The sequence below is a fragment of the Lissotriton helveticus genome, chromosome 6, assembly GCF_964261635.1.
Source record: "Lissotriton helveticus chromosome 6, aLisHel1.1, whole genome shotgun sequence".
Taxonomy (NCBI): Eukaryota; Metazoa; Chordata; class Amphibia; order Caudata; family Salamandridae; genus Lissotriton; species Lissotriton helveticus.
This window is the reverse complement of record NC_136067.1, coordinates 1,770,419,121-1,770,434,162: the sequence shown is the minus strand read 5'-3', so window position 1 is coordinate 1,770,434,162 and position 15,042 is coordinate 1,770,419,121. Positions and strand designations below refer to the sequence as shown.

General features: G+C 46.3%; 1 protein-coding gene across 1 annotated transcript in view; it reads left to right on the top strand.

The window, feature by feature from the left end:
• The first annotated feature begins 4,962 nt into the window (after window positions 1-4,962).
• Window positions 4,963-15,042, top strand: part of SOCS5 (suppressor of cytokine signaling 5) — a 61,562-nt gene continuing 51,482 nt past the window's right edge. Inside the window, exons 1-2 of the mRNA XM_078649664.1 lie at window positions 4,963-5,427; window positions 10,642-10,744. The gene's annotated coding sequence lies outside the window, so the exon portion shown is untranslated. The remainder of the gene's footprint in view (window positions 5,428-10,641; window positions 10,745-15,042) is intronic.

Here is a 15,042-nt window from a genome sequence, read left to right as displayed (position 1 = left end):
CAACAAGTAGCACCATGGAAAATTGGGCTAAGTACCCAGATGAGGAACAGGCAGAAGGGGAGGAGACATCAGAGGGACAGCAGGATGCAGTCCTGGAGGATAATATTGTGGAAGCACTGGATGCCTCGGTCCAGGCTTCCGTGAATAGAGCCATGGACGCGAAAGTCCCCCAGACCGTGCAGCAAGCACTTGCAGTGGCCCTACGCCCCATTAAAAAGCAATTAGAGGGCTTTGCCAAGCGCCACGGCTATGGCAAGCATAAGAAGCAGAAACTACCTACTCCCTCTACTTCTACTGCAGTTTCGGACGACCGCCACTTGTGGCCTCACGCCCAGTCCATGGCTTCCTTGCAGGATCGAGACGTTCCTACCCAGCCACGATCTGGGGGCAAGGCGAAGAGTAAGCGCCAAATAGTGGTGGACACAGATACCACCTCTTCCTACACTGATACCAGTACGGGCACTGATTCGTCGGAGGAGCAGCCTCCACCCCTTAAGAAAGCTAAGCCGGCCTCCAAGGCGGAGGAGGTCAAGACACCCAGGGCCTTCCATTTTGACCCTTCGGACATAATCCACCCTCGCTCTTCGGACTGGGTCCCGCCTACGGAGGTTTCGGAGTATATTCACGATCACCTCCGCAAGAGCTTCACGAGGGAGGTACGCAACCGGCTGCGGTCGGAGTGCCCACGTCCAGATATACCGGACAGTGTTGCCGACACTCCGGAGATTGATGCCAGTATGCTGACCTTCTTGAAAAAGTTTTCAAAAGATCCCAAAAGAGGGCTTGACAGGGCCTGGCGGGGCTGTCAGGACAAGATGCTTGACGTCATTGGGCCCCTGGCCAAGATCTTGAAGATGGCCCTTGCGGCCAAGGAAGGGGCGACTCCTGTGGACCCTGACATCTTGGCTGAATGGACTCAGCGTGCGATTTGCTTTCTGGGCAACGCGAACTGCGCAGTCTCTTCGGAGAGGCGCAAGTCCTTGCTGTTACGCATGGATGGCAATTTGACGGAGCTGGCGGAGGCGGAGCCGGGTCCTCTGGCTGGTGGTTGTCTCTTCGGTGACCGCTTCGTTAAGGATGTCACCAAATATGTTGGTACCTTCACCGCATTAGACAAGGCCCAGAGTGGGATCAAGCGAGCACTCACGCAGGGTGTTTTCAACAGGGCCGGGCGAGGCGGGGGTCGCTCGTCAGGCCGAGGCTTCCAGAGAGGCTCCCAGAGAGGTGAATTTGGACGAGGCCGGGGCGAGTGGGACTCAACCCGCGGAGGCACCTTCTACCCTTCCAGAAAAGGATTCAACAGAGGCCGTTTCCAGTCGGGAAACAACAGGGCGAATTTCAAGGCCCACCAAAGTTCCGGTGAGTGTCATGGATGTGTCTCTTCTTCCTTTGGGGGGTCGCACACAGCATTGTCTTGTACACTGGCAGATGTTGACTCAGGATGCTTGGGTTTTGCAGACCATTCAGGGGTTCCACCTGGAATTCTATTCTAACCCGGCGCAAGCGTCCCCTCCGCCACCTCTCCGTTTTTCCCAACTAGATCACAGTTTCATAGACGCAGAGGTGGCAGACTTGCTGAGGAAGGGCGCGATAGCTCAGTGTCAGCGAAGTCCTCGCGGCTTCTCCAGCAATGTTTTTATCGTTCAAAAGAAAGGTGGTGGCAACAGACTAGTGCTCAACCTCAAAGAGTTCAATCAGTATCTGCTATACAACCATTTCAAAATGGAGGGTATTCACATGTTAGCAGACTTGTTGCAGGAAGGAGACTGGATGGTGCGGTTGGACTTGAAAGATGCGTATCTTTCTATTCCGATTTTTCCGCCACATCGCAGGTTCCTGCAATTTCTTTGGGACGGCCGTTGGTACGAGTACCTGGCCCTCCCTTTCGGTCTCTCCTCGGCTCCCTGGTGCTTCACCAAGGTCATGAAACCAGTGGTCGCCTTTCTCAGAGAGAGGGGAGTGCGTCTGATCATTTATCTAGACGACGTCCTGATCATGGCACAGGACAGGTCGGTCTTGCAGCAGCAGCTGACCATGACTACTTCACTGTTGCACCGCTTAGGATTTGTGATCAATCTGAAGAAATCCGTGATGGTCCCGTCTCAGGTGATGGATTTTCTGGGGTTCACGATCAACTCCCTCACGGCACAGCTGCGTCTTCCGCAGGCGAAATTGAGGGAGCTGAAGAAAGAGATCACGAAATTGCTGGACAGTCATTCGGTCACGCTCAGGACCCTAGCCAGGATTGTAGGAGTCCTGGCGTCATCTATCCAGGCGATATTTCCAGGTCCTTTACACTACAGAGCCCTCCAACGGCTGAAGATCAGACATCTTCAGAAGGGTCTCTCGTATACGGACTCGGTTCCGCTTACGGACGAGGTTCGGCACGAACTCCAATGGTGGCTAGGCCACGTGGATGCCTGGAACGGCAGGGCGATCTTCGGGTCGCGACCAGATGTGATAATCGAGTCGGACGCCAGCAGATGGGGCTGGGGCGCGCGCTGTGGAGATGTTTCCACAGGCGGCAGGTGGTCGTCACAGGATCTCGAACTTCACATAAACTGTTTGGAGTTACTGGCAGGATCGTTCGCGGTCCGCACGTTATCCCCGAAGCAGACATCATGTTGCATCCTCCTGCGAATGGACAATGTGTCCGCAGTGAGGTATATCAACAAGTTGGGCGGCACGAGGTCGTCTCTTCTTGTCCAAATGGCCAAAGAGTTTTGGCATTACTGTCTGCAGAACCAGATATCAGTCATAGCGGAGTATATACCGGGTCAGGCCAACCAAGTGGCGGACTGGCATTCCAGACACTTGAGGGATTACAGCGACTGGAAGCTGCTTCCCCAGGTCTTCCTCTGGTTGCAGGCAGTTTGGGGTCCGTTTCGGACGGACCTGTTCGCATCCAGGTTGACATATCAGCTTCCCCGGTTCTTCAGCTGGAGACCGGATCCGATAGCGGCGGCAACGGACACGTTTCTCCAGGATTGGTCGGTGGGGACCCAATATGCATTTCCCCCCTTCCTGTTGATTCCCAGAGTAATGCCTCATGTGATACGGCAAGCGGCGGAAATTGTCATGGTGACTCCGTGGTGGACATCACAAGCGTGGTTTCCCAAGTTGTTGCAGTGGAGCTGCGACCGCCCCCGGCTGCTGCCGGATTTGAAGTGGTTGTTGCAGGGCCCTCGTCAGGAACAGCACCCGTTGCTGTTGGAGGGCAGGTTATCCCTGATGGCATGGAGGCTTTCAGGGAACAGTGGCAAATGCCAGGAATTTCGGACAAGACTGCAGACTTTATCAAGCAGGCTTGGGCACCTTCCACCAGGAAGCGATACTCCGCTGCCTGGAAGAACTGGGTGGATTGGTGCGTGGGACGACGTCTGGATCCCGTGGGGGCAGAGTTACCCCAAGTTTTGAACTTTCTATCCGAGAAGGCGGCGGGTGGCCTAGCGTATCGTTCGGTCAACAACTTTCGCTCAGCCATCTCGGCGGGGCATGCCCTGGTGGATGGTAAACCAGTAGGCATGCATCCGGTCGTTTGTAAGTTGTTGAAAGGCATCAGGGTGGCTAACCCTCCCAAACCCAAGTATACGGGTTTGTGGGATGTCTCAGTTGTGATTTCTTTGCTCGACAGATGGCCGGTTAATTCTCTCCTGTCCAGGAAGCAATTGTGGGCTAAATTAGCCATGTTGCTTTGTCTATCCTCTTGCAGAAGATCTTCAGACGTCAGAGCGCTCGACGTAACAGGTAGAGTGTTTACCCCGGAAGGGGTCTCTTTTCATATTACAGGTCGTACTAAAACAATGTCTAGACATATATCTTATAATGCTTTTCCTGACAATGAAAAACTATGTGTGGTCCATTGTTTGAAGACCTACGAGGAATGTACAAAGGCCTTGCGGCCGCAGGGCTGTTCTCAATTGTTGATTGCTATTCAAAAGCCCTTTAAACCAGTGGCGGCTGCCACTATTGCTAGATGGCTTCGGTTCATTATGAAGGAAGCAGGTGTTGATACAAATGTTTTTGGTGCTCATTCAGTTAGAGGCGCGATGGCGTCCAAGTCATATGGTTTAGGATCCAGTATCCAAGATATTATGCATTGTGCAGATTGGTCCTCTGATTCAACGTTTAAGACGTTTTATTACAAGCCGGTGGGAGATATTACTTCTGTGGTATTTAATCAGCGTTAAACTAGCATAATCTGAAGCCTCCGGTCCTGTAATAGAATCAAAAATTTGCTAGCATTCGCGACAAGAATTTTCAATTCTATTAAGGACACGGAGGCGAGGATTATCCCACCCGGCTTAATGTACTGTATGTATTAAGCTTACCCACCCTTTTATGCAAGGATTACGGTGGTGGTATTTCCTTTATTTCAGGATCTGACAAGAAGTCGGACTGATCGACTCCGGAGTTCAGGATGTTCTGCCTGATGATGTTCTTCCACGTTGGAGGATTGTGACCGTTCAAGTTTTGTTAGACTTGTTTCGCCTCAAAGAAAGAGGATGATGGGAGCACGCAAGGGGTTCTTATGGACTGTGGGGGCGTGCCTATGCTCATGGGTGTTCATGGGTAATGAAGTTTTGTGGTTAATGTTTACTGAAAATATACATTTTCATTGGCTGCTGTGTTTTATGCAGTAAAGATTGAGAAGCATAATCCTCGCCTCCGTGTCCTTAATAGAATTGAAAATTCTTGTCGCGAATGCTAGCAAATTTTTGATCCATGCCGCTATATCCTGGGGGGTCTGCCTAAAGCTTTTACTGCAAGGAATAAATAGCAGTATAGTCTCTTAGAGCATTGGAAAAGAGCGGTGACGTCGAATTGACTGAGGAACTCTTGCTCGTTGATCATTGGCTTCGAGGCCTCGGAGACTGTACCGTGGCTTTCGATTGGCTGTTACAACGCTGGCAATAATTCACTGACGATAATGTCCCGGGCAGCTGGAGCGCGACCTGGAACAGTATTCATGTGCAGGATGTGCCGGGCGGCAGGTGTACTATAGAGAGAAGGGCACCGAGATGCTGAGCCTTTCCTGGGTAAAAGGGTTCGCCCTCCGCCCCTGGAAGATTCAGTCACCCGCCGCCACTGGATTTGCGCGGTGTGACTAGACGTTCTTCAATGCAGAATCGCTGCGGCCGGAATGTGGATATCACCGGTTTCTTGGCGTAATTCGCCGTCGGGAGCCACCCGGTCTGTACTTGCGTCGTGAGCGCGTCACCTCCGCCCCACCTTCCCTCCTGCTGCCCTGGAATACCGTCGGTCCCGCTCGGGATTAGGCCTCATCCTGTACCGCCGTGTCGGGTGCACGGTGTGTACCGGGGCTCCCGCGGCCTTATGTAGCGCCGACCTGGATGTTCCTCTCCTGTTGTGGCGCTCCCGCGCTGTCTCGAACCTGCATCGGCCTCCAACCCTGCTACGATAAAGGTGAGTGCTTAATCTACAGATGAGAAGTTCCACCGTTCTGTGGTGATGGACTTGTCCTCGCCCCCCTTCCCTGACCCGTTTTCAGTCCTCAGTGGAGAACTACTGCCCCGATTTACTACTGGGTTCGGGTTTAAGCTGGCCTTTAACTCCCCACCCTGCGGGGGTCTGCCGCAGCCAATCGCATTGGCAGTGAAGGGGCTTTTTCGCCATCATTTTGAAAATTGAGTGTTCATTTAAATGTTTGCTCTCCTTCTAATTCTCGCTCAAACTTCAGCCTTGGAAACCCGAATTAACCGAGCTGCTGTGCACAACTGGATTGTCGCGCTATTTGTGCCCCAGCATTATTATTAGGCATTGGCCCTTACTTGAAACTAAAATGCCCGCCCTGGAAAAGTCTTGGGGTGGAAGTAATTGTCCACGTAAATTATAGCCGCCGCTCTTCCTTAAGTTGAACTTGTAACTCTGTGTTTAGAATTTGACTAATAGGTTAACTGGTATCCAGCCAGCCTCAAATGGCATTCGGTCAGTGCATTCTAGTATCGAATCCGATTAGTGGACTGTTGAATTGGTGTGCATGCCTTCCAAATTATGCAGTTATGCGACCTGAAAGGACTCTTCCACTGTGCAATAGAGCGGTATTTCTTTTCTTGCTGTTAAGCTGTATGTACATTGCCTAACCTAGCACCCAATATCATATTTTGCTCAAACTGGAATCTCGTGTTGCTGAAAAAATCCACATTTCAAGAATAATGTGTCCTCATTAACACAATCCATTTACAATGGCCAGTGGTGGAGTGTAAAACGCTCGAGATTATAAAGGGCCTCCCCATGCGTTATGTTAAGATCTCAGGGGTTAGTACAGGACCTTTCACATTGCTCAATGCCCGAACCATCACGAGTATTGCCAAGTGCCTGCTTTCAAAACGAAAGTGTGTCAAAATAAAGACATGATCGTCTAAGGCTATCTCTCACGACAGATCTTTTGCATCCAAGCATTATAACACTCAGTTTAGAGCTTTTGTTTTTTGTTGTTGGGAAAACTGCACTTTTAAAATGCACCAAACAAGTTAAAATGCCCTTTGGTTTAAAATGGTATCAATTCATGGTATTGGTTATAGGTCTTAATAAAGGCAGCATCAATGTAAATTAAAATCCTTATATGAATTAAACAATGAGGCTCATCCTTTATACATTAAATGTAATTTGTGTGATTTTATCCTCTACAGTCTCGATAGGTTTGAGTTCCGTCCAGTAATTCATGTGAGTTCCTTGCAGGGTATCGAACACATACTCCTTCAAAGTCTTATTCGCAGCAACATTCCAGTTTAAAGATTAAATCCAATGTCGCCAAGTACTCCTAGTAAATTTACTTCTGTCATCCATGATAATTTCAACTACTCCTCATAATAAAAAACCTTGATACAAACTTTAAAAGTTCTGACCCATAGTTTGAAAAATAACTTGCATGTATAATTCCTTAAGGTTTGAGCAGATGCACAGTATGTGAGCTGTGGCCACCGTGCAATACTTACAAAAAACGGCAACACTTGCAAGAAAATACCGAGCTTTTCCAATTGCATTTTGAATCATTAGTGGTATAGCCCATATGAAGTGCTGCCGCTGATGCTTCATCAAAGGTGTGAGACAAGATACAGTTGGGCTGTTAAGCTCCCACTTGTCATTAAAGTATACGTCAATTTTGTAAAGGAAAAAATCTTGCTGTAGAGACTCACTGAATAGAATTATTTAGGTGAGCTTAAAATTCGATGCAGTCAAATTCCAAATCCCACTTTAAAGTTCTTTTAATGTACTATTAGTTGCATCTCTAAGTTTGTTGTAAGCAGGCCTTACAGTAGACAAACTGAAAACTAGTTCAAATCAATGCAGTAGCTGCACCTTCAGTCTAGACTGGTGGTTCTGAGATGGTATGCACCCTATATTAATAAAACTAGATTCTAGAATGCTCACTTGTTCATAAAAATAAGAAATCCATAGGTTCAATTCAGACTAATGTTAACTCCAGTATACGCGTAACTGTTGGACTTATAGGGCCTAGTGTAACATGAGTCTCATGACATTTTGTCCTCAATGGAACCTCTCATATTATATGGTTCCCCGCCACCTATTTGGTGAACCTGGTTTCCACATTTACGAAACCCTTTTTTTACAACATATACCATTGAAGAACTATGGTACTGTCATTTGCACCTCTTTAACTTGTCAAGTAATAGCAAATTAATTGTGCGTTATCTTAGCGCTGTGCAAAGCTAAAACACTATAAGCCATTTCTGACAAGATGATCTATATCAGATGATGTGTAAATTACTCCGAAAGTAATGACCTTGATAAACTAGCTAATATTTATTTGACCAAATCAATAATATGGCTGTCCTGCCAGCAACACCATCCTTCAGACCAACATCACCAACTTACAGCAGCAACAAATTGCTGTACTTCCCCAATTGCCATTGACGTCAGTCCAAAGTTCCCACCATCTTATTCTACGTAGGCCATCCAGAACTACAGCAGCTGCATTTGGTAGGCGCAGCACGCGGTAGACTAGTGCTTGGCAATCTGGGTGAAATCGGGATCAAGGAAGGCTGGATCTTGGTGGCTGCCGAACTGGCCATCTCCAGGCCAGAGATTTTTTCAAAACGTGCCTTCTCCTCTTCATCTCTTACCACAGTGAAACTTAGAAATATAAGCAGATGCAGAGGCGATATTGGAGACCTGCGCTATGTATACTAGTTGCATTGGGGTTCCTTTCATTACCGGTTTATCTCTCCTCCCCACATACAGTTAAACTTAGGATAATAGCTGGTTCTTATCATGAAATTATTGGTTGATTCACCTTCCCGACCTGCTGTTGTCAGCTGATACTAAACCTAGATGTCTCTTTGCTTGCTTCATTGAGTATTTTGGTACTCTTTTATTGAATCGGAGCTGATCACTGACTAAAGTGGAAAAAGTGAAAAGGGCCTTAATTATGTATAATGGAAGGACTGCCATGTTGGAATTGTAAGGATGGGAAGGGGTGGCTTGTTGATCACCTGCTATTGTTTTAAGGGGAGATCACGTCTAATTGTATTTAGTTATTTATTTATTTTTAAATTTCAATTTTATTGAAACCAAAAACATAGCATAAATACAAAATGTAATACAGTCAATCAACAAGAGGCATAAGAGATATACAAATGAAAATTAAGGAGGTATAATAAAACGGAATCAATAAACACCTATAGCTAAATCATGAAAAAAGAAATAGCAAGGAAGGGAAAAAGAAAACAAAATAAAAGGGGGAATGGAGCATGACCATTCATAAAACGTAACATTGTATGCAAATAATGAATGTAAGTAAAACAATGTGTGATAGACAGCAAGCAATAAATAAGCACAGAACTTGTAAATCGAAATAAAAAGAGAAATAAGCAAAATCATGGTGGTTTGTGAACATCATCAGATGGATTTTGGTAATTTTAACTTCGTATTTTACAACTTCCCAAATCTAATTCTACAAAAGGGCTAGCAAATGAAAAGGAAACTTTTTGTCTTACTCAATCTGACATCCTCAATAGTTTTATGGCCTCCTTGGGCTTACACGTTAATGAGTCTAAAACCAATATTTTTAATTACTGGTCCCTCGGTGAAGAATCATCCGGTTTTCCAAGTATCCCAGCGCAGGATTGAGGTGGCTGATTTGTTCTTGTATATGGGAATTCTTTTTGATGGTAGATACCTCTGGAAATGCACGGTTTCAAATAGAGTTCTACTCCTGGAGAGAAGCATCTCAGCCTTATTTAACTTTACTAAGAAGGTGTGGATGAAACCCATACCGAAAATATTACTAATTTATCTGGCAAAAGCTGTTGCCACAAATGGGGCACGGCAGATATTGAGTCACTGCATCATGTGGAGAGGATGCTTTTACAAGGCTGCTTTCACTGACTAAAAGCTGCTGTAACTACATTTGCCATAGTGAGGTGGGTTTCAAATATATTGGCGATGTAATTAGTCTGGCTCCATTACTACTGTGGCATTCCATCTAGGAGGGGGCAGTCCGTGTTACCGAATCAAGCCATGCTAAGGGACTGTCTCCAATTGGAACGAGCTAAAGAGGTTCCTTGGATAAAATATGTTGGATCCATGCTTGTCAATTGATTTTGAGTGACCTCGATGAACCCCTCGAAAATTGTATAACTTTCCCTAAGGAGAAGTTAAACCAGATCGTTTTGGAAAAAGCAGCTAGCCAAAGGTGGGATAACAATAAAAATAAAAGTAGTGTTAGTCAGTATCACTCTGCTACCCCCAGTGGCACAAGGCTTACAATCTTATTTGGCTTTTGTCCACCATATGCAGCACCACTTTATTCTGACCAGAAGTCGATTGAATTGTATTGCGTGGATGTTGGGCTTTCAGGTAAATACCCATTGACATAAAAATCTTACTCGATGTCCCTGTGATGGGGTATCTGGTCAGTCCATTGAGCATATAGTGTTTTTCAACCCATTTTATACCCAACAAAGGCAAAGAATGTTTGTACCTTTTTACGTAGTGCCAATTTATCGCAACACAGGGCAGCGCTCACGTATCTTCAACGTCTTGAAAATTCCTCAGTGTGTTTTGTTCTGGCCACTTTTCTGTGGGCAGTATGGAAACGGAGGGAAGAACTTAGCCTTATGGAAGGAGAATGTATGCAGTAAAACGTTTTTTTAAGATCGTTGGGCAGCTAAATAGTACTAAATAATGAAACACAGTTGCATTCTTTTTTTCTGTATGGTCTTTTAACTGTATCTCTGCAGACTTGGCTATTTTATATGGCTTGACCCCTAAGTGTCTTAGGAGAAGCAGTTTTTTTATTGTATGATTTTTATATTAAATTGCTAGCAAATTATTGATCTTATTTAGTTTTAAATTTGCATCCTTTATTACTGATGTTATAGGGACATGGGTAGAATTGTAATATTTTTGTACCATGGTGATATATGTATTTTTTTATTGTGATGTATGCCATTTTATGAAATGTAAACTGCAAAATAAAGTTTAAACTACTGTGGACATCATCAACAAAAAGAATGTTGGAATGTAAATTTGTTTGCCGATTTCTGGTTTCGGTAGTAAATCCTTTGTGAGATCATCCACTAAATAGGCCCTTTACACCATTTGCAAACTGCCGGGCATGAATAATGTAAGGTTTTTTACATTTATATTCAACAGCTGAGAGTATGTGTTCTATCTAAGCTGCCAACAAAGAAACCATTTCTAAACTGGCCTGATGAACTAGGATATCACACAAAAAGGAATCCAGAATTGCTTTGAGGTAAATTCACTGACTTAGTTATTTATTTTATTTATTTATTATTTATTTAAATGTTTTATATAGCGCTAGGGTATCCGAGCGCTTTACAGCATTATCACACGTAGGACAAAATTGTACAGTGAGTCAGGACGTATCGCAGAGTATCTTCGAAAAAGAGCCCATTGTCCTTCATAAGATAAGTTAGCATAATAGGGTGTCCAGTGTCTTGTGACATTACACAGCGATGTCGAAGAAAGGACTGTGGCTCTGGGTGAGATTAATGAGGTTAGGTCTTAGTGTCAAAGTGTCTGCTATGGGCAGGTTTCGATTAGTTAGGCTGTAGTTATCCATTCGTGAGAGATCGATTAAGGAAGAGGTCTTTGAGCTGCCTTTTGAAAATTGGGAACGAGGGATTGGTCCTGATATGGATTGAAATGGAGTTCCAGATTTTTGGCGCATTTCCTGCAAAGGAGCGATATGCGGTTTTCTGTTTACGAGATTTTGGTGGAATAAGGAGTAAGGTGTTGGTGCTCCTTAGGCTTCTTGTCTGACCGGCCTTCTGGAGTTTTGAGGCCAGGTAGGCGAAATTCCCTGTGTGTAGCGCTTTGTGTGTGAGGCAGGCAGTTTTGAAGTTGGCACGCATTTCGATTGGGAGCCATTTTAGGTCTCTAAGTGTAGGCGAGATGTGTTCATATTTCTTGACCCCGGTGACCATTCTAGCTGCTGCGTTCAGAGTTGATCTGAGGGGGCTAGGTGAGATTTTGCTGATCCCGTGAGGGTTGCATTTCCGTAGTCCAGTCTTGACAACACCAGGGATTGAGTGGCTTGTTTGAGGTCATTGGGAGGGATGAAGGGTTATATTTTGTTGAGTAGTTTGAGGTTGAGGAAGGCACTCTTTGCAGTGTTCTTGATGTGTTTACTCATGTCTAACTTAGGGTCCAGAGTGATTCCCAGCGATTTTACAAAATCTGCTGGAATGGGTTTGTGATTGAGAGCTTTTAACCATTCGGTGATTTGGGAGTTCTTCTCCTTGTTGGAGATGAGGAGGATTTCTGTCTTGTCTTGGTTTAGTTTCAGGTGTTTTTGTGATAGCCAGTGCTCGACTTTTTTCAGTGTCATTTAGTCTTTGAATATCTTCGATAGAGGAGGTTTCCAGATAGATCTGGGTATCGTCAGCATAGAGGTGGAAGGGTATGTTGTTGTTTTTTAATATGGTGGTAAGTGGTTCCATATAGATGTTGAAAAGCTGTGGCGAGAGAACTGATCCTTGTGGGACACCCCTGCTAACGGACTAAGTCGGACGGGAAGTTTATTTTTTATTTTGTTTGGGTGCAGTTTTGTAGAAAAGAGGTGAACCATTGTAAGTCCACCTCTTCAGCTCCAACCCATTCTTTAAGTGTATTAATGAGAAGTTTGTGGTCAACCGTGTCGAAAGCTGCCGATAGGTCCAGGAGTATGAGTAGGCAGCATTGACCTGTCTCAAGAGATTTGTGCATATGGTCTATTATATTTAGGATCGCTGTCTCTGTGCTGCATCCTTTTCTGAAACCCGATTGGTGGGGGTCAAGAAGGTTGGTGATGTCCAGGTGTTGGGTAAGTTGGAGGAGAACACATCTTTCCAGGATTTTCGCGAGGAGAGGGAGGTTGAAGATGGGTCTGAAGTTGTTCAGCTCGTTTGTGTCGGAGCCCGTTTTTTTCAGTAGAGGTGTTACTTGGCCAATTTTCAGACAGTCCGGCATGGTTCCAGTGCTTAGGGAGCTGTTTATAATCTCTGTCCAGAGCGGGGCTTCGGAGAGTGTGAGCTTTTTGACCAGTTGGGCAGGTATGGGATCCAGGAAGTGTGCTGAGGTGTTGGAGTTGGAGATAATTTTTTATTATCTCTGCTTCAGAGATGGGATTGAAAGATTTCCATAGGTTTGCGGGGTGCTTGGGAGTAGTCTCTTCCGTTTTTGGAGGCAATTTGCTGGCAGGGGGATTACAGTGAATGTTCTATTTTGTAGGATTGTGGACGTGTTGTTGCACCAGAGTCTTTCTGCCGCTCTTAGTTCTCTTCTTTAGTAGTTTGTCTGTGTTGAACCATGATCTTGATGGTATGTTCCTGACTCTTTTTAGTTTCAGGGAGGCTATTTGGTTCATTATGGAGGACATGGTAGAGTTGTAGTGGGAGGTGAGTTCTGTTGTTGAGAGCTCTCCTTTGTGGTTGGGGAGGAGGGGGTGTTATTCTGGTTCCAGAATGGGGTGTTGGACAATCTGGGACGTTGAGTCTTGTGTGGTCTTGCATGATTGGTGTCAGAGAGAGTGGGTGTCGGGTGTGGGTGTTGAGTGGGCTCTTGGGGGTGGCTTTTGGTGTTGGAATTGTTCAAGATGTCCCTTTGGGTAGTCCTGGGTGTGGGAGATAACCACGTGGTTGTGAGTGAGATTTGGGAGGCATTGACTTCGGGCAGAGTTCGCTGGTTGTTAGTTGGGGAGGGGATTTAAGGAAGGAGGGGGTGTGTATTGTTCAGTGGGGGGCTGGAGAGCCTCATCGGTGATGTGGCTCTGGCTGCTTCACTCTCACATTGCTTTGAGGTTGGGTCCTAATGCAAAAGGTAGTGCTGGGCCTCAAACACTGCAAATCATGCAACAATGCCTAGATTTAGGGAAATATATTGATGTAGTGTATTGCGCACCAACTCACAAGTTTTTACTTAGTAAAGTTAGAATGCTAATTTCTGTATATCAAAATGTGTGATGGGAAGTAGCGTTGCTTTGTAATATATGCATGATATACACACAAATGATGTTTATAGCAATAACATGTCTGGCCATCAACTTAAAACCCAACATTTGGAGTTACGCCAGCTGGAGCGTAAATGGAGAAGAACCTACTGTTCTTTGAGCAGAGACATTTACGTTACTGCCCGCAATAAATACAAAAAAGCCATTGCTGTGGCCAAAGCTACCTATGTCTCTAACAGGATCCTCTCCGCCCCCTGTAAATCAAAGGAGATCTTCAAGGTGCTTGAAGAATTCTCTTCCGATCCCAGGACGCTCCCTACCCAGGCTCCGACTCAGGAATCCTGTAATGCCCTCAGCACTTTTTTTCTGGAAAAAATTGTCCTGATCAAGGACACTATTCCGGTTACCGTTCCTGGTGCAAATCTCACCTGCCCCCCTCCTAACGCTCTCACTTTCACTCACTTTCCCCCTCTAGATTCTAAATCTTTGGCCACCCTGGCCACTCGGATTAAATCTGGTTCTCCGGATGACTGTTGTCCACCTTCCATACTACGGGACATCTGTCTCCATCTCCCTGATAATGTTCTCTCTCTGCTAAACTCTTCTCTTTCTTCTGGCTCCGTACCTAACTCCTTCAAGGCAGCTGTTCTAGTGCCTTTACTGAAGAAACCGGGAGCGGACCCCACGGTCCTGGCGAATTATCGGCCTATTTCTCTTCTGCCCTTCTTCGCCAAAATCCTGGAAGCCCACGTCACCACTTGTCTCTCGCAGTTCATTGAGAGCTCTAGCTTCCTCGAGGGCAACCAGGCCGGTTTTAGACCCGGCCACTCCACGGAGGTAGTCATCTTGGCCGTACTGGACGCTCTCCGAGCTGGCGTGGACAGGGGCACCTCCCAGGCCCTGGTTCTTTTAGATCTGTCGGCCGCCTTCGACACGGTGGATCATAACATCTTACTCCACCGTGTCGAACAGGCCGGCATCCAGGGCCTGGCGTTGACGTGGGTCAAATCCTTCCTGTCCGGGAGGTCTCAGACTCTTAGCCTGGGTACTTTCAGGTCTTCCAGGGAGTGTTCACTCTGCGGGGTCCCCCAGGGCTCTTCCTTATCCCCTCTTCTCTTTAATCTATATCTTCAACCTCTTCTCTTTTCTCTGAGGCAGTGGGACGTCACCGTATTCAATTACGCTGACGACCTGCAACTCATCTTTCCTCTTGACTCTTCTTCTGCTGTCTCTAATTTCCAGGCGGCCATGACTCATATCCTCCAGTGGATGAGCCAGAACCAGCTCAAACTCAATCCCGGGAAGACGGAACTCCTTCTTCCCGGCAAGAGCTCTATTCACTGGGGCCCGCATTTCTGGCCGGGAGACCTCGGTGCTCCTCCTTCCCCCGTGGCTTCAGTAAAGAGTCTCGGGGTCATCATTGACTCCGAATTATCTCTCAAACCCCAAATAGGGTCGGTGGTCTCCACCTGCATGTACCAGCTGCGCAGGATCAGAAAGGTGGCGTACCTTCTGACGCCCGAAGCCCTGGTTTTAGTCATCATGGCCCTTGTCCTCTCCCGTTTGGATTTCTCCAACTCCCTTTATCATGGGCTGCCTAC